Genomic DNA, 19391 nt, shown 5'->3' on the forward strand with positions numbered 1-19391 from the left:
CAGATAAGCCCTTCATTATTTTTTACTGATACACAACAATAAACACATTTCAATTTCAAATACTATAATTAAAATTATTAATAACCATTGGTTAGTTAAATTTGTTCGGCAAAATAATAGAAAACATCGTGGATAAAATAAACGACATGCTTGAGCACCTAATAACTAATGAAAAAACGATCACATCGGCCAAGCTGATTCATAACCTAAATATAGTTTAGAGAAAATTAGATGTCATTTGTACATAAAATTTTGATGAGGGCATTTATTTTATCCAACATTATATTAAAATTTAAACACTTTTAAAAACTTCAACATAGAAACAAATATATTAATCTATTATAAAAATCTCAGTCGTCTGTATATTAATGTGTGTGTTTGTATGCCCGCTAAAACTTATATATATATATATATATATATATATATATATATATAATTTACTTGATTCTTCTGGCCTTGGCAGACGTGTTTTAAATATTCTCTCCAGTGCTTTTTCTGTGCACATTTGAACTTTTCTTTTAATGATTTTGAACTCATTCCATTTGTGATTTTTTCCAAGGAATTCTGCCTTTTGGATTATTTTTGACCATTTGGAACTTACCTGTTGAATTGGAAGTTTTTAATTCGACCGTGTTTGGATTTTACCGTTCTTGGATTTTTTTACCCTTCATTAGACTATCCATTCATGTGAAATCTTTTTATCATTTTTTCTTTTACCTCCTATTCCCCTTACCTCAAGATTTTTTTTAACTAAGTAAGATCTGTGACTTACTTATGGTTTCATTAAATACTTTTACATGCAAAATCTGATCCCGCATTTTGCTAATTCCTGCCCTCTGTCGGAATTTATCTTGCTTCCAGATAAATTCGACGCTAAAGTAACTAAGCTGAAAAAAAAGCATGAAACAAAGGAGGGGGGGGTAAAGAATAAAATATAAATGTTTTGCTTTAAAACGAAGAAGAAACTTTATTTACAATAAGTTGCAAATTTTTCCCTTTGCGGGCATTAAACTTAAAACGCCAATGTAACATATAATGAAAAGGTAACATGTAAAGAAAAAATAACGACACTGCTGGTTCTTATAAAGAAGTTGTGCGTACCCATTACGAATACAACAAGAATATACAAAATAGTAGTATCTCCCATTCATTCTCGCATGTGAAGTTAATTTCAGGAGCGTACTCACAATTGAAAGCCTGTCAGGCAAGTGGCCTTTCCCCCCTTTTTTTTTGTTTAAAGTTCTTTTAGAATTTTCCTTTCCTGCGTGAAAACCGTAGACACACATGTATTACAGGAGCAAGACCTCGTCGCTTGTCCGGATAGGAAATTCCATAATACCTTGTCACGTAAAAGGTATTTTCTTTAAATTCCACTCCTTGTAAAATAATAATAAAATAAATACGTGCAGGACCGCAGCCACGTAGTTAATTTCCAGAAGCCTGTCTCGTCACAGCCGGGTTTACTTCTTTCAAGGAGGGCTCTTCAAAATTCCATCTTCAGCGCCGGGCAAAGAACACGGTCTCTCTCCTCGACAGCAGAATTTCAAAAGAGGGCGAAATACGCGCTGAGCTCGTGACGTCATCACAGAGCTAGCATTTCTCTTTTCTCCAAATTGAAGGGAGTTTCGTACAAACCGAAAATATACAAAACTAAAAGGCATAATGGATATAAAACACAAAAAATCATATATAAGAACCAGATAAACAATAATAAATGTAAACAGGGGGGATGCACCATTATTGGTACAAAAAAAAAAATTCCAACACCTCTGATGAGAAGGAACTCCGCGGATTAAGGACTATTCACTTACCTTGTGCTTCCTTTTTAAAATTAAATATGTTTTTAACTCTTTTTCAAGATGTTTTTAACATGGTTTATTAATCATTTGTTCATATATATATATATATATATATATGTGTGCGTGCGTGTGTGTGTGTGTGTGTGTGTGTGTGTGTGTGTGAATATATTTAACTTTGAAGAATACAAAAATTATTTAGTTATTATTAAAAATGAACATCAACAAAATATATTTCTGAAACCTTTATTAACAAAAGTATTTCATTCAGCATAAAACAGAAACTGCATCATCATTGCCGTCAATTACGAAACAATCCTTAACCCGTGCAATCTGGTTTTGGTCCACAAGCTTCTTTACCTTTATTGGCCTTACACCTCTGATAACTGTTATTTCGAGCAGTACATCTGCGTCTGCGATGTATACGTGCGGCTGCGGCATGCTTGCCACTATTGAAAGGCGCGTAACGCCTTTCAATAGTGACCGCTTCGTTGGTGTCGCCCGTTAGTACAGAGTCACTAAAGCCGGCAACGTAGATACTGATGAGCAAACAGCACAGCAGCGCTTTTGAATACACACCGAATGACGTCATGTTTCTTTATCGTGTTCTGTAAATAAAATATGTTTTAATAGAAAACACGTATTAGTAAATGGAAAACCACTAAAATTCTAATATTTACAGGCGAAATATATTTCTACAAAATAATCCAAAAACTATATATAAATAATAATACGGCTGTTGTATTTACGCAAACTAATTTGTTACTGAAAGAAATAGAGAGTAATCTAAATCACTAGAGACTTGTCATTTACTTGGATTTCTTTAGCAGGGGAGCGAAACAGTAGTTCAATAAAATGCATTGTTTCATGAAAATAATGAAAAACAACGTAGTAATGTTCTGTGTTTATCCTAAGCATGCGAATAGCAATTTACATAACTAAGAAAACACCAACAAGGGAAAATACAAATGAAACAAAACATATAGAAACAGTCCCCCTAGCCAGTGCAACCTTTGCGTGATTAGAGGGCTTGCGTGTCTCTAGGATCCGGATAGCTATGCTGGCGGGAGATTCGTCACCTAGTACGGTCACCCAAGCCAGACAGGTTGAAGGGTAGAGATCAGACTAAGAGCATTCACTTGTCCTCCAGGTTGGGGGTTAGAAGCCAATTCTGTAAAAGAAAGAAAGTTACAGAAACCGCACCGACATCATCCGTGGACTTCTTGGTCCAGGAAGAGTCCTCTCTAGTAGAGTTCATGATGCGAGCGGTGGAAAGCCTCCGGGAAGCCAGTGAGCCGACAACCATTCTGATGACCAAGGCCAAACCCAGGATAGGGACCTGGAACATCAGAATTCTATACGAGACAGGCAAGACTGCATATGTGTGCAGTGAGATTCACAGATACAATCTTAAGATCTTAGGACTGTGTGAGACCCGATGGAATGGAAGGGGAAGAACAAGACTGACGAATGGAGACACCATCATCTACTCTGGACAAGAAGAAGACCAACCTTACATGTACGATATAGCGCTGCTAATGACGCCTGGGGCAGCGCAAGCACTTTTGTCCTGGAAACCTGTACCTTCAAAAGTTCTCATGGCAAGATTCAACTCCAAAGGCAGGAAACTCACTATAATACAGTGTTACGCCCCTACCAACGCAGCGGACATTGAAGACAAAGATAAGGGTTACGAGCAGATTCAAACAACTGTGGACAAAACACCAAAGAGGGAATGAAGATGTTGATTGGAGATTTGAACGCCAAGGTTGGCATGGACAACACGGACACAGATCTTATAATGGGCAGGCATGACACTGGAGAACGGAAGGAGAACGGAGAAATGTTCACCTAATTCTGAACTTTGAACGAACTGGTCATTGGGGGAACCCTTTTTCCACATAAGACTATCGACAAGACCACATCGATTCCTCCCGATGAAAAGACAGAGAACCACATTGATCATGTCACAATTGGGCGAAAGTGGAGATGGAGCCACCACGATGTCAGGGTAAAGCGAGGTGCAGACGCGGCATAGGACCACCACCTGGTTGTGACAGTAGTGAAAAAAAAAGCTAAGGAACTACAAAGACCTGGACTATGCAGATAACATTAGCCTCTTTTCACACAGGTTTACAGGAGGCGCAGGAGAATGTATGTCGTGTGGCAGAGGAAGCTGGGAAGACTGGACTCCAGATCAACATCGGGAAAAGAGAGGTCATGAGGATAAATAACAGAAGGCAAGATCCAGTGCAACTACAACAAGAGAACATTACAGAGGTTGACAAGTTTGTGTACCTGAGCAGTGTTGTCAGCAGGAATGGAGGGACAGAAGAGAACATCAAGCGCTGGATAAGCAAAGCCAGACACGCCTTAAGCATCTTAAGCCGAATCTTGAGAACAACAGCCGTCTCACTCTGGACAAGGATCCGAATTTTCAACACCAATGTGAAGTCGGTTCTACTCTATGGCTCCGAAACATGGAGAGTGAGCAAGACCAACACCCACAAACTCCAGTCATTCACCAACAGATGTCTCAGAAACATCCTAAACATCAGATGGCCAGAGACTCCGTCTCCAATGAACAACTGTGGGACAAGAACCAACCAAACCCCAATGGAGATAGAGATAAAAAAACGAAAATGGAGCTGGGTTGGCCACACCTTACGGAAGCCTGCATCAACATCACCAGGCAGGTCCTTGAATGGAACCCACAAGGCAAGCGTAAAACTGATCGCCCGAAGCAGACATGGAAAAGAAGCATTGAGGCTGAGACCAGGGTTGCCGTAATGACATGGGCCGAACTGAAAAGGACCAGCCAGAACCGAGTCCATTGTAGGAGCGTCGCTACGGCCCTATGAACAAGAGACCTAAACTAAACTATATGGAAACAGTATTACACAAGCCCAACAGAACTGAAACTCACTAGAATTCCATAAAATCATCATCTTCGCTGACAAAAATAAAAACCAAAACCAAAAAACAAAACAAAAAACAACTTAAACACACGTTATACTACTAGTCGGATGATACCAGAGAAAATTCTTGAAAACGATAAATGAGCTTGAAAAGTCCGAAATAAAGCAGCAATAAAACCTCCACTAAAAAAGCTGCAAAGAATATTGCAAAATGAATGAAGCTGGATCAATGGCGGCTCGTGTCTAAGATTAGTGTGGTTGCTGCTTCAAAAAGCATTACCAATTGTTTTAATATTGTGTAAAAGAAAAACAAATATTCGAATATATAAAGAAATATTTAAACAAATGATAAACAAACAATAAACAAATATTCAAATATATAACAAATATAAATAACCAATATGAAAAGGATAATACTCAAAAACTATTTTTATTAAAAATATTCCTTTAATTTGTGTATATTTACAGAATGATAAAAACTAATATATAAATTTATTCCTTTTAAAATTTTCAGATTCAATAAAAATTGAATTTTTTTCTGCAAGCAAACAAACGAAAAACGTTTTAAAAATACATTTTATTTACAATTTTTTAATAAATTATTTTAAAAAAAACAGAAAAAAACTTGAAATTTACTTGTTTCCTTTCGTGGGTAAATTTAAGGTTTTACTATTTTAAAAAAGCGTTTTATTTAATAACAGTTTTATTTATAATATTTGTTTTTTTTAATAAAAATGTATTTATAACACAACGTAGTTTTAAATAAAATAAGAAAAAAGTTTACATTTTTGTATATTGGTCAAACAAACAAGACATATATAAAGATATATAATTTCATGTGCAGATCTAGGTGTGTCAGAATTTTTTTGGAATTTTTGACACGAAACTGCGAATAAAATATTAAAAAAAAACTCGTAACTTCTCTTTTAAAAGTGGGCTGTTTATTTTCTTTATTGAATATACTTCCAAAATAAACTATTAATGTTGTTTAAAAAATAATAGAAATCTTATTGTTTATTAAAAAAACAGTGCCTGCGCGCGTTTATGCAGCCATTTTTTACGTAATGAAATCAATTGAATTTTACGAGTTATTTTTGTTTTCAATTTTAAAACTTTGAAAATCTATTAAAATTTTTCTATTGGTTCAATTTTTACATATCGTAAAAATTGAACCAATAGAAAAATTTTAATAGATTTTCAAAGTTTTAGAGTCAATGTAAAAGTTTATGCTCTTTCCAATAAACCGAATATAATATTCTAGACAAGCGTTTTTTAAATGCACCTTTCCCATTTTGAAATGTCTATTCAAATGAAAATAATTAATTTTCTCACCTCAAATTTATATATCACAAATTTAAGATTAAAAAATCAATAAATAAAATAAGCTAATTCAAAACGAAAAAGAAAAGGTATTTGCAAATTTACTTGTAAAGTCCAAAGTTAAAACCCCCTTTTTTTTAACCACGTTGATTTTTTTTTAAGTGAAACCTTATAATGGTGGCGGCTCGTGCCTGAAATTAGTGGGGGTGCTCCTTCAAAAGTTTTACGTATTTTTTTAATATCGTGTAAAGGAATTCGAATATATAAATAAATATTTAATCAAATAATAAACAAACATTCAAATAAATATTCAATTATATAACAAAGACAAATAATCAATCAGAAATGGATAATACGCAAAAACTTTTTTATTAAAAGACTAAAATAATATATATATTTATTCCTTTTAAACTTTTCAGATTAAATAAAAGTTTGCGTTTTTTTTTTTTTTTTTTTTTTTTTTGCAAACAAACGAAAAACATTTTAAAAAATAACTTATTTTTTATAAAAACAAAAACGAAAAACTTTGAAATTTACCTGCCTCCCTACGAGGGTTAATTTAGGAGTTTACTATTTGAAAATAGCGTTTTATTTAATAGTTTTATTTACAAAATTTATTTTTAAAGATGTATTTATCACAAAACGTATTTGTAAATAAAATGCAAAATAAAAAAGTTTACATTTTTATATAGTAAGCAAACAAACAAAAATATTTAAAGATACAAAATTTTATTTACAAATCTTTTAACAACTTGCTTTTTATATACAAAGAACAAACTTGGCTATTTTACTGACCTTCCCATGCCGGTAAGGATCGACATAAAGTGGAGATTTATTATAAGAAAATAGGATGTCATATATAAGCATTATAAAACATCGAATTTTAATGTAGCTTTCTTCCCCAAAAAACAAAAAAATTAAAATTGTCTCAGTCCGCTCTGGTGGTCAATAATTACTTTTTTTAATGCGTATTATCTGACCCATCTACTAACAAATTCAATGTAAAGTTTAAAAATGCATAATTATAAAAAACTGTGTTTTTTTTTTACTTACAAACACATTTTAATTAAAAAATCTTGTGTAAAAAATCCATTTTTCAAAGTGTAAAACTTCTAACATTGTCCTTGTCGGAGGCAAATAAATGCTAATTTTTTTTATATTTTATTTTTTATATTATATCTTTTTTATATTTTATATTTAACATACACGTTAAAAAGATTTCTAACTAAAATGTATTTTCAACATAAACTGTTTCTTCGCTTTTTTGCTTCTAGAAAAAAATGTAAACAGTTTTTTTTTTGTAAAGTTTAGTTGTTGCAAAATAAATAGCATTTAAAACTACTTTAAAGAAACAAACAAAAAGGCAGGTAGATGGAAAAGTAACTTTATTTTTATGGTAAGATTTATTTATTGTATATTCGGTTTTTACCCTTGGCCGCGTGTTAGCTTCACTGCTAAATTCCCGAATACTTTTAATAAATAAAAATAAACAGTTTCTGCATATTATATATTTCCGTCTGCTACCAACTTAAATCGCAACGACGCAACGCTAAAAGTGTGCGTATTTAAAAAAAAAATAGCACAATATTTTATGTACAAGAACACGTTATGTGCAGATTTTAATAATAATTTTAAAAAATATAAGTAAACCTACTTTTTTTTTTCAATAACAATGTTATCATATCTATACAGGCGCACACTCTAAGCAAACAACGAATTTCACGACACGGAACTGCGCCAATCGACAGTTCTTCAAGAGGCTTTCATCGGCTGCCTAAAGCGTCTAATCCGCGCATGCGTACAAGAGAATTTAATTAAGAAAGTGTAACTGTGAATTTCACAGCTCCAAGCAAGTTTTATTTTTGTTATTATATGCATTTGGAGATACCGGCATTAAAGTTAATGATTTTATAATGTACACATAGAAAAAAAAAAAAAAAAAAAAAATAATAATAATAATAATAATAATAATAAACAAACGTATTATTTTTAATTTTATCATTAATATTGTGTAGAAATAACTTGGGGGTGCTGCAGTCCCACAGCCCCATGCACGAGCCGCCACTGTAATGTTATTATATTGTGCAGAAAATTTCGTAGAATTACAACAATTTTTTCTATTTCATTCAATTTTTTTTTAGATATTAAAAAAAAGTCATTCCATAAGGGCGAAATAAAATATATTAAATAAAAAAACTTATGTATTTCTTCGAGAAAAAAATATCAAAAATTCGTCGAGTGTATTTTTTTTTTACAAGCAAAAACTGACGAGTAAAATGTAACTATTTTTCACCTACGGTGGCCCATATTTTATTAACTTTTGTTTACAGTCAGCAATAGAAAGGGAGATTAATTCTGGCTCTTAAAGCCACTGAAGTTGTCAACTGGATTAAAAGGCGGCGTTTGTCTCCCTTTATTCCAGTTGTGAAACATCACATGTCGCGGTATTTTTTATACTCGCTTTAAAAAGCATTTTATGCACAAAGGACATGGAATATAAGTATAAATATTAATGAATTCTTTACAATGAAGAATGGAAGTACCCATTGAACAGTATTTTTTATAGGTAAGTTATTTTTGGAATTTATATATATTTTTATATTCGAAGTATGTATAAATTCGTTGATTTTCTTCAAATCTTTTTAAAGAAAACCGATAAAAAAAACAACTGTTGCATAATTTGTTATGTTTTTAAAATTTGGTCTTTGAAAATAAATTAGGGTTTGAATTACATTTTTCAAATGGTTATAAGCTTCGAAAGATAGGAGGTCGAATTATTCAAGTGTTTATCACGCAGTTTTAATGGCAATTCCTGACACTGCTAGTGCAGATCCTTATAAAACTTACTTTTTATATCAAAAGAATAAACAAACTTGACAATTTACTAAGCTTCCCATCCGGGCAAAGTTTGGCATAAGGTCGAATTTAAAGCTTTATGGTAAGAAAATAGGACATCATACATTAGATATTTAAATACAAGCATTACAAAAAATCGATTTTAATGTAGTCCCCCAAAAAACAAAACAAAATAATAAAATTGTCTCAGTGTAAAGTTTAAAAATGCATAATTATGAAAGAGTTAGTTTTTAAAATTCCAAACGCATTTTAATAATAATTAAAAAAAACTTTTATAAAAATAAACTCTTTTTTTTCAATGTGGGAAGCTTCTAATATTGTCTTCGTTGGAAGCAAATAAATGCTAATTGTTTTTTATGTTATATATATATATATATATATATATATATATATATATATATATATATATATATTGCGAGTTGACAGTTGTTGGATTTTTGTCTGTTTTTACACCAACAATTGAATACTCCCCCCCCCCCCGCGTATATACTTATATTTTTTTTATGTTGTTTCATGATTTATATTTATATATATTGTTTTATTGGATTGGGTTTCGTGTCCTTTTTTTGTACGAAACTACCACGATTTTGAATAAAACTCTGCTAGCTCCGTTGTCCAAGAGAAGAGGCCTTCCTTTTCGAATTCGCCAGCTAAGCAGGAGAACGTGCATCCCATCAGCTGAGCGTGAATCCCAAAGCCTTTCCCTCCAAGGAGAAGAACTGTACACACAGTAGACGCGACGAGGCGGTTCTCCTTTCAACTTCTATTTGGCACTGCTGCGGAGAGAGTGTTTTCAGGGAAAGAAACTCATATTCAAAGAAGTGATACAAGCTTCACTCCACAGACTTGGAGCAAGCAACGTGCAACGAGCCTTTAATTTAACGAATTTAAAAGGTGCTTGAACTTTGAACATTATTTTTGTGAGTACGTTCCTTTATTTAAGGCTTTATTTCGGAAGTACTTTTACTTTTTATATTTTCTGTGGTAGTCGGGTTGACAAACGACCCTTCCTTTAAAACATTGTTTTATATAGAAGAACCAACATTTTTTGTTTTGTTACTGTAATATTGCGAGCGTGTTTTGTCTTCGTTATTTTGGCGTTTCTTGTTCCTGCCGGCAAAGGCCAACAATTTGCAACTGTTTTCTGTAAATAAAACCTATTTTTCATTTCAAACAAGACCTGTGTTAACTTCTTTACCCCATTTCTTTCGTAATTTTATCCTCTTATTTTTTTTTGCTGGCTTTGTTCACGCGTCGAATTTATCTGGAAGCAAGATAAATTTCGACACAGTTGAGGACACTTCCGATAGCTTGTGCTTCCGTAAGATGGCGTTCTGGAAATAAAATGCGTTTTAAACTACTCAGAGTCAATCTCTTTCCTCATATCTCTTCCACAGGACATCCTGATCTCTACTCACTCATAATGATATTAAATAAGTATCTGCACGGTAAGACAAACTTATTTTATTGTCACACTCACAAATAGATCAACTTTGCTTATATAAATCACATACATAATGATGTATGTATACAATATGGTGTCAGAAGTTTAGAACCATTTGCTTTGTAAACTAAAAAATAATAATAATGAATAAATAAAATGGAATCGCATTTTATTCCGTTCCTCCACCTGATTTTTCCTCAGAAAATCTTTCTGAAGACTGGAAGGTTTTTAAACAAGACCTTAAAATATATTTAACGGCAAAGGAAAAACTCGAGAAAAGTGAGGAAGTCAAAACAAGACTTCTTTTGCAATGTTTAGGCAAACGAGGCCGCAGAATTCATAGAAACTTTGATTTTCAAACTGAGGAAGACAGCCTTAAATTTGCAACAGTTTTAAACAAATTTGAAGAATTTTGTAACCCTCGAAGAAATGTAACACTCTCTCGTTTTCAGTTTCTCACCTCTCGTCAGGAAAACGGGGAATCGTTTGATGAATTCATTACTAGGATAAAAACACTCAGCCAGGGATGTGAATTTGGTAAACTCTGTGAAAGTTTAACAAGAGATGTAATAATAATATGTACTAATGACTCACGTTTACAAGAAAAACTATTGGTCGAATCTGATTTAACTTTGGAAAGAGCTATAAAATCGGGTCGAACGGCTGAACTAACTAGACAAAGACTATGGGTATTACAAAAAGAATTAAAACTTTTACAAAAAAGAAGTCCGTAAGAAAGGAAAATACTTATCAACCACAACAACGACCCGGAAGTGATTTAACTACACTCTTCAAATAATAACTACACTAACAGAAAAATTAAAAAAAAACTAGATTTAGTTCATTCTCACATTTTAGTAGAAACTGCCCTGCATATGGTCGAATCTGCAATAAATGCAAAAGAAAAAATCATTTTTCGAGTAGATGTCCTGCTAAAAGAGTAGTACAGAAAGTGCACCAGGAAGACAGTGAGGCATCTTCTACAGATGATGATAATTATGAAAATTATGATGATAGCATCTCTGCCAAATTCTCATCCAAGGAGAAAAAAGTAACAAGAATCCACAAAGTTAATGCCTTACCTGAAGATTGGAACATTAATTTACAAGTCAATGGGACGAACATACAATTTAAAATTGACTCCATAAAAGATTACTACAGAGTATTGGTTCGTCCAAAATTGCATTCAACCAACATAACACTTTCTGCTTATAACGACACAGCAATACCAGTTCAAGGTAAGTGTGTTGCTCAAGTAATAAGAAATAATGTCAAGTATCATGTCATGTTTGTCATAGCAGATATAGATGCATCGCTAATGCTAGGACTAAACACCTGTATTAGTAGTCTCAACCTAATAAAAAAAGTATGCAAAATTAACACAAATAAGAATGATTTTCTCTTTGAATTTAAGGAATGCTTTGGAGAACTTGGGACTCTCCCTGGTATTCATAACATCATAATGGACCCAGAAATTAAGCTTGTCATAAACCCTCCACGGAATATTCTAGTTGTACTAAAGAAAAAATTTAAAAAGGACTTATAAAAATGACAGAGTTAGGTGTCATTACACCTGTATCAGAACCAATAGAATGCGTACCATCACTGGTGGTAGTGGAAAAACCCAATGTTTCCCTTCGTGTATGTGCTGTATATTGTTTTATATTGGAGGAGATGATATATTAAAACGTGTCATCTGTTATCTAGTGGATGTAAGATATTTTTCTTTTAACAGACCGATAATAAACGTATAAATCGTATTATGTTATTAAGCTAGGAGGACATGATATTGACGTGTAACTTGAATCATGTTGTATGAGACTTATCACATGGGATATTTTTACAGTTCATATGTAAGAAGAATAATATATGCTTCATGCCTTTTTTTCTTGAAGAGTTCTTCTGTATCTTCCCGCTGCTCCGTGACGAACCATGAAGCGATCACCATCCACTGGAGACATCTGTTCTTATTTGTGAAACCATTAAAACAACTCTTTATATTTTTATATTATAAATTTATTACAGTTGTCCCAAATGGTTTTCACAGGATCTGCAGTTAGTCTATATTTTCTGTTCATACAGCCCGCTCCTAGCTGTCTGTCCACCCCTGTCTAAACGTCTGTCCGCTCTGGTGGTCAATCCTCAACTCCCTGAATCTCTCCAAAACTAACTACATCACATGTTCTCTTACGTCACCTAATTACGTGTCTCAGACCAACCTAATCGACAACTAGTTATTTGTTTATTCAAAACCCCAAAATAATGTTTACATATATTTTCTATTTTTACATTCCTTTTGCGATTCACACGTCAATCGTTTCTTACGCAATTTAATTGTTTATTATTCTAATCATAATTACTGACCCAGTAACCACCCGTCGCTCAAATCTATTAACAAGAATACTATATCAATAATAATAATGTTTTGACCATTGACCCCGCTTGCCACAGTTAACAGATACTACGCTATGAACACAGCCTAAAGGGTCATAACATTACACAATGGACCCAGAAATTACACTTGTCATAAACCCTCCACGGAATATTCCAGTTGTACTAAAGAAAAAATTTAAAAAGGAACTTATAAAAATGACAGAGTTAGGTGTCATTAAACCTGTATCAGAACCAACAGAATGGGTATCATCATTGGTGGTAGTAGAAAAACCCAATGGTTCCCTTCGTGTATGTCTTGCCCCACGGAATCTTAACAAGGCTATAAAAAGAGAGAAGTATAGGTTACCAAGAGCATCAGACATAATACAGGAAATGGCAGGTGCAAAGTTTTTCACTAAGCTTGATGCATCTAATGCATTCTGGCAGATTAAAGTTGATGAGGAAAGTTCCAAAATTTCCACTTTCAACTCACCTTGTGGACGCTACAGATTCACCCGTCTACCATATGGCATACACAGTGCCAGTGAAATATGTCATGCAAAAATAGCAGCTATCATAAAACATGTTGAAGGATACAGAAATTCACAGGATGATATCATAATTTTGGCAGACACTCCAGAACTCTTACAAAAGAGAACTACTGAGGTTCTGAATGCTATAAGGAAATCCGGCATGAAACTAAATCAATCAAAGTGTCAGTTCAACATAACTGAGTTGACATTGCTAGGACACAAAATATCCAGTAGAGAGGTTGAACCTGGTGACAAAAAATGCAAAGCGATCATGAACATGTCAGATCCATCAAACAAAACAGAACTCCAGCGTTTTCTAGGCATGATAAATTACTTAGAAAAACTAATTCCTAACTTATCAAATGAAACTGCACCTCTTCGCCTCTTGTTGGAAAAAGATAATATGTGGTCTTTTGATAAACCACACAAAGAAGCTTTTGGACGACTAAAAACTAAAAAAATTAGTTACACAAAGTCACACATTAAAATACTTTGACCCAGCACTTCCTATCAGAGTCTCGTCAGACGCATCAACCCTAGGACTTGGGACTATCTTGAAACAAAAACACAACAATAACTATGCTCCAGTGGCATTCGCTAGCCGTTGTCTTGCATCAGCTGAGGGCAACTATTGCCCGCTTGAACTGGAAATGTTGTCTATAGTATTTGCATGTGAACATTTCCATGAATTCTTATATGGGCTTTCTAAAAACAATAAACATTGATCATAAGCCTCTCAAAACTATTGTCACAAAACCAATTTCTAAACCCCCACCCAGAGTACAATGTTTCCTATTACGCTTACAGAAATACAATTTCGAAATTGAATACACTCAGGGAAAACTAATGCACGTTGTTGACACACTCACCCGTGCAGTACAAAATTACAACAATCCAAAAATCTCTGACAAAGAAATGAACTTTTTTGTCCACTTCCTTATTTCTTCAATACCCATTAGCGACAAACGTCGACAACAGCTCATAACTCAGACGGCTAATGATGAAACATTACAACAACTGCAACAGCAAATCAAGCCAGGATGGCCACAGAATCGATATAATTTCAACGCCTGTCTTCAACCATTTTTTAATTACAGAGATGACATGACATACCAGGAAGAGCTACTATTAAAAGGTCAACAAATTGTTGTCCCAACCAATATGCAAGCAGAAATGCGCAGGATTTTACATCAGGCTCATCTTGGTATTGAGAAAACCAAATCCAATGCTAGGCAGTCTCTTTCTTTTTGTCAAACATGAACAAAGAAATGAAGGACATGATAAAAAAATGCGATTCATGTCAACTCTATAGCAATGGACAAAGTTCAGAGCCAGAAATATGGCATAGCATTCCTGAACATCTATGGCATAAGGTTGGTACAGACCTCTTTAGGCTACGGGGGAAAGATTACCTCATTGTAGTGGATTACCACTCAATTTTTTTTGTAATCAGCCAGCTCACATACAACTGCATCAACAGTAATAACCTGTACAAAACATATCTTCTCCAGCCATGGTATACCCAAACAGGTAATATCCGATAATGACCCTAATTTAAGTCTCAACAATACAAGTAATTTGCTAAAAAATGGGATTTTTTTCCATGTAACTAGCAGTCCAGAATACCCACAATCTAATGGTTTAATCGAGAGAACCATCCAAACAGTGAAGAAAACACTGCACAAATGTTTCCAAACTGGAGACGATCCATATCTTGCTCTAATAACCTTACGTACAACACCTGGCAAAAATAACTCTCCTTCACCAGCAGCTAAAGTGATGAACCGCCAATTGAGAATACTTCTTCCAAGCATAAGAAATAATGGTTTTAATCTTTGCAGATCGTCCCCAACTAACATGCAGAAGGTAAAACAGCATATCAGCAATAAGCATGTGCTGCCTTCACTAAAGATAGGGGATCACATCAGAGTACATGATGGGAAAACTTGGTCCAGGATAGGCAAAGTGATTGTTAACGAAAGCCATACTTGGTACTGATGGATAATGGCAGAGCTATACGCCGAAACCGCCGAGATTTACTGCTAGTACCTCGTTCAAAGGTACCAACAGCACAACCTTAAACTGACACAATATTTGGTTTACCCAAGCAAGTTCATCAACCCAGATCAGGAGCACCAAACCCAGCAACTCCAGAGTTAGGAGTTCGATTAAGGTCAGGACGACCAATGATGGATGCAAGATTACATATGTTAAGTGAACTTGCATTTCAATAGCAAAGGATCTTGGGAGGGGAATGTTATATACATATATATATATATATATATATATATATATATATATATATATATATGTATATATATATATGAAAGACTGCGGGTTGACAGTTGAGGACACTTCCGGTAGCTGGCGCTTCCGGTAAGATAGCGTTCTGGAAATAAAAGTTGTTTTAAACTATTCGGAGTCAATCTCTTTCCTCATATCTCTTCCACAGGACCTCCTGATCTGTACTCACTCATAATGATATTAAATAAGTATCTGCACGGTAAGACAAACTTATTTTATTGTCACACTCACAAATAGATAAATTTTGCTTATATAAATTACATACATAATGATGCATGTACACCATTATATAGAAAAATACAATTTTAAAAGACTTCTTAAATGTATTTTACAAATAATATGTTTCTTCGCTTGTTTGCTTATAGAAAACAAAATGTAAACATTTTTTTATTCTATAAAATTTAGTTACTACAAAATAAATAGCATTTAAAACTACTTTATAAAAACAAACACACAAACAAAATCTCAGGTAGGTGGAAAAGTAAGTGTCAATGTGCCTTCTTTTGGGGTGAATAAAATTAAATAAAAAAAAAATCAACATCATATTCAATAAAACAATTGTTTGACGTTTCAAATTTAAAACATGTATTTACAGAGAACTATTTTCTCTAGTGAATCAATGACCCCGTCTGAGTTCTTCGGTCACAGGCTGACCTATCAGCTAACATACCTTCGTAAATACGTACCGCTTTGATGTTAGTTCGTACTTTTTTTAAATATCGTAACTCGCGTCCGTTCGTAACAAAAGAATCAGTTCGATATGCAATCACCAACAGTTGGGTTTTTTTTTTGTGTGTTGTTGCTCTAATGACCACACACGAGCTTTTATAGCAAGAAGTATAACCGTTTGTCGCGTTTTAATACGGCCACGCCTAGAAATCGATCATGCAAGTGTGGCTTCGGGGCGGTAGAAATAAAAATTAAGAAAGAAGAAGAAAAGAAGGCCGAGACGCCTTTTAAATAGAATGTGCAAATGTGTATTTTGGAAATGAATAATGAAAGAAAGAAAAAAGGAATGAAAAAGAATAAATAGAAGGCGAAAGAAAACGATCGAATGTAACGAAAAATGAAAAAAAATCCAAATAAAAATAAGGAATAATAATAGAAGAAAACTGCAAGAATTACAAAAAATAATTCACATAGAATCGATAAGTACATGGATATTAAAATATATATATTTGATATTGAAAAGAATATAAAAATAATTAAAACTACAAATAAAAACTTAGGAATTGCTTTAAAATAGTAGATTTTCTCAAATAATACTTATATATACAACATACAAACACACATACACACAGATGATATGATATGAAAAGAGACTGGAATCTTAAGGAGATATCAATCATACCAGTTATCATAGGTGCTACAGGGCTTATGAAGAAGAACCTGAAGTCCTACCTTACTAATATTCCTGGTGAACCAAGTGCAAAAGAGATCCAGACAATTGCACTTAAGGGAACAGCGAGGATACTAAAAAGAGCTCTTGGTTGGTTTCAATAAAAAGCGGGCCAATGTTGGCAGCTGGTTTGGCTGCCCCATACGCAGCGTTACAATCTTCAAAGGAAGAAAAATGAAAAAAAAAAAAAAAAAACCCAGATGTGTGATAAATAAATTTAAAACATAAATAAACTCAACTTAAAATTAAAAAAATATTAATATAAATAATATAAACACAATAGGGACTTAGTACGCGTTTTTTTTTTTTTTAAATAAAATGTTAACTTTAAGGTTTTTAATTTTCTCTACAGCTTTAGTGAAAGAATGTGATAAGTTTCTCGTTTGTTTTCTCGTTTTATTTATGGACGTTATTTTTGTTTAGCAAGAATATTAAGGGTTAAAAATTGAAGAAAATATCAAAATTCTCATTTTCTTCTAAATCCATAATAATTTTATATTTATCGCGTTTCAAAAAGAGGTTCAATGTTTCAATTAAAAAATGTTACTTACATATGTATCGTGATTGATTGTTGGAGAGCTATTGGCTACACATTAGCAAACGTGTTTCAATGACCCCCTAGCAGGGAAAATCACCTCATCAGGCCAAAAACCATCCACGAAACTTTCAATAAAGATCATCCCTTTATATTAAAGTCAACTTTACAGGGTTGAACCATTCTAAAAAGAAAGAGGGGTACCTATATCAAAACAAATATAACCTATTCACAAAATAATGTTAGGTTTTTCAAGGTATAATTCTGAAGCAGATTTATTATAAGTTTGCATTAAATTTTCTAGCTCCAACCATTATAATTATAATTGTTTTTCGTTTGTTTTGTTAATACGGATTTTTAGAACTATTACTCCAATATCAGAGCAATTCATAAATTTAACTAAGGTTTTTTTTCCACTTAAAATCGAGATATAAAAATATACATATATTACTAAACTATAAATTTAGCGCTATTTCTCTATATAATACAAAAGTACCGACATATATACAAACAAACGTGAAAATTTATATGTATACAAATTACTCTTATAATATGGTTAAGTATATTAGTAACTAAGTCTAATTATATTATTCACGGTAAAAATTTCACTAAAAATTATTTTTATAAAATTCAATAGATTCTTCGTTAAAAATTTAGCATTTAAAATAGATTTGGCGTTTAAAATAAATAAGTAAGTAAATAAGATTTAGCGTTTAAAATCCTGAAATAAATAATAAAGCATATTACAATATATAAGTCGATGGTATGATTAATTCGTTAATATTCTTATAATTTTTTCAGTGAATGTATTTGGAAATGTTTACAGGAAATTGCTGTTTCCTGTTTAATGTTCAATAATTTCTCCCGGTCTTTAAAATTCGTAATTTCTAATTTTTCATGAAGGCATAAAAAGCACGGTGCATGTAATGAATTACATACTTTCGATCTTCTTATGATCCGCCATTCTAACTTTGGAGTTTTATTCTCCTTTATTAATTTCCAATATTGAAGTGATAATGATGTGTCTTTTTCGTATTTTTGATTAGTAAAAGAACTTTTATGTCCATAGAATCTTTCTTTAAAAGTTGCCTGCATACTACCTATATAAAATTTTATATCACTAGGATTTTCTTCGGGGAATATTTTTGCTTGGTAAACTACTGATTTCGTTAAACATTTATTATTCATGGGACAAGTACTAGGAATTTGGCAGTTACATTTTTCAGCATTTTTATAATTATTATCTTTATCATTATGATTTATTTCCCCAGTATTTTTACTATTATTGCCTTTTAGTATCCTATTATTATGCTTTTTAATAATTCTTTCAATATTTTCACAACAACTATAACCCAATTTTATAGTATTTCTATTGAAAATACTATTTAATATACTACCTGGGGGAAAGTGCCTATCTAGCAATTGCAAAAAATTCCTACCCAGTCCAGTTTTAAGAGCACTATTAAAGGGAGGTAAAAACCAAATTATTTTCCTGTTTCTTGTTTTACGATTATTATTATTATTACTATAGTTGCGTTCGTCATTACTATTCTTTTCAAATGTAATGTCTGCGTTTTTGAAACCACTATTTCTTAATGCTACATTGTATCTTTCTTTATAGCTATTAAAAACTTCCTCACTAGATGAGTTATTGTTAATTCTCCTTTCTATCGAGGCTGGGATATGATTAATGATGGAAGGTGGGTGATTCGACTTTGGATTAATATATAAAGGACTTGTGTTTTCTTTCAAATATGGCTTATAATTATTTTTTTGCAAGTCAAAACTTACATCCAAAAAATCTACCTGTTTTAAATTACTATTTATTTCTACTTTGAGACCAAATTCTTTCATTTTTTTTTTGTGTATAATCTTTCTAATTTTATCGCATTTTATACGGGTGGCGTTTTAGT

General features: G+C 32.8%; 1 long non-coding RNA gene across 1 annotated transcript; it reads right to left on the reverse strand.

Moving 5' to 3' along the window:
- Positions 1-2028: 2028 nt before the first annotated feature.
- On the reverse strand, positions 2029-16366 carry LOC145269366 (uncharacterized). Its single transcript, XR_013865011.1, has 2 exons — positions 16231-16366; positions 2029-2404 (listed from the first exon to the last, which is right to left on the reverse strand). It is a non-coding gene; the product is annotated as an uncharacterized LOC145269366 (long non-coding RNA).
- Positions 16367-19391: the final 3025 nt, after the last annotated feature.

This window comes from Euprymna scolopes, chromosome 45, assembly GCF_053919585.1.
Source record: "Euprymna scolopes isolate OS-2025 chromosome 45, ASM5391958v1, whole genome shotgun sequence".
Lineage (NCBI taxonomy): Eukaryota > Metazoa > Mollusca > Cephalopoda > Sepiida > Sepiolidae > Euprymna > Euprymna scolopes.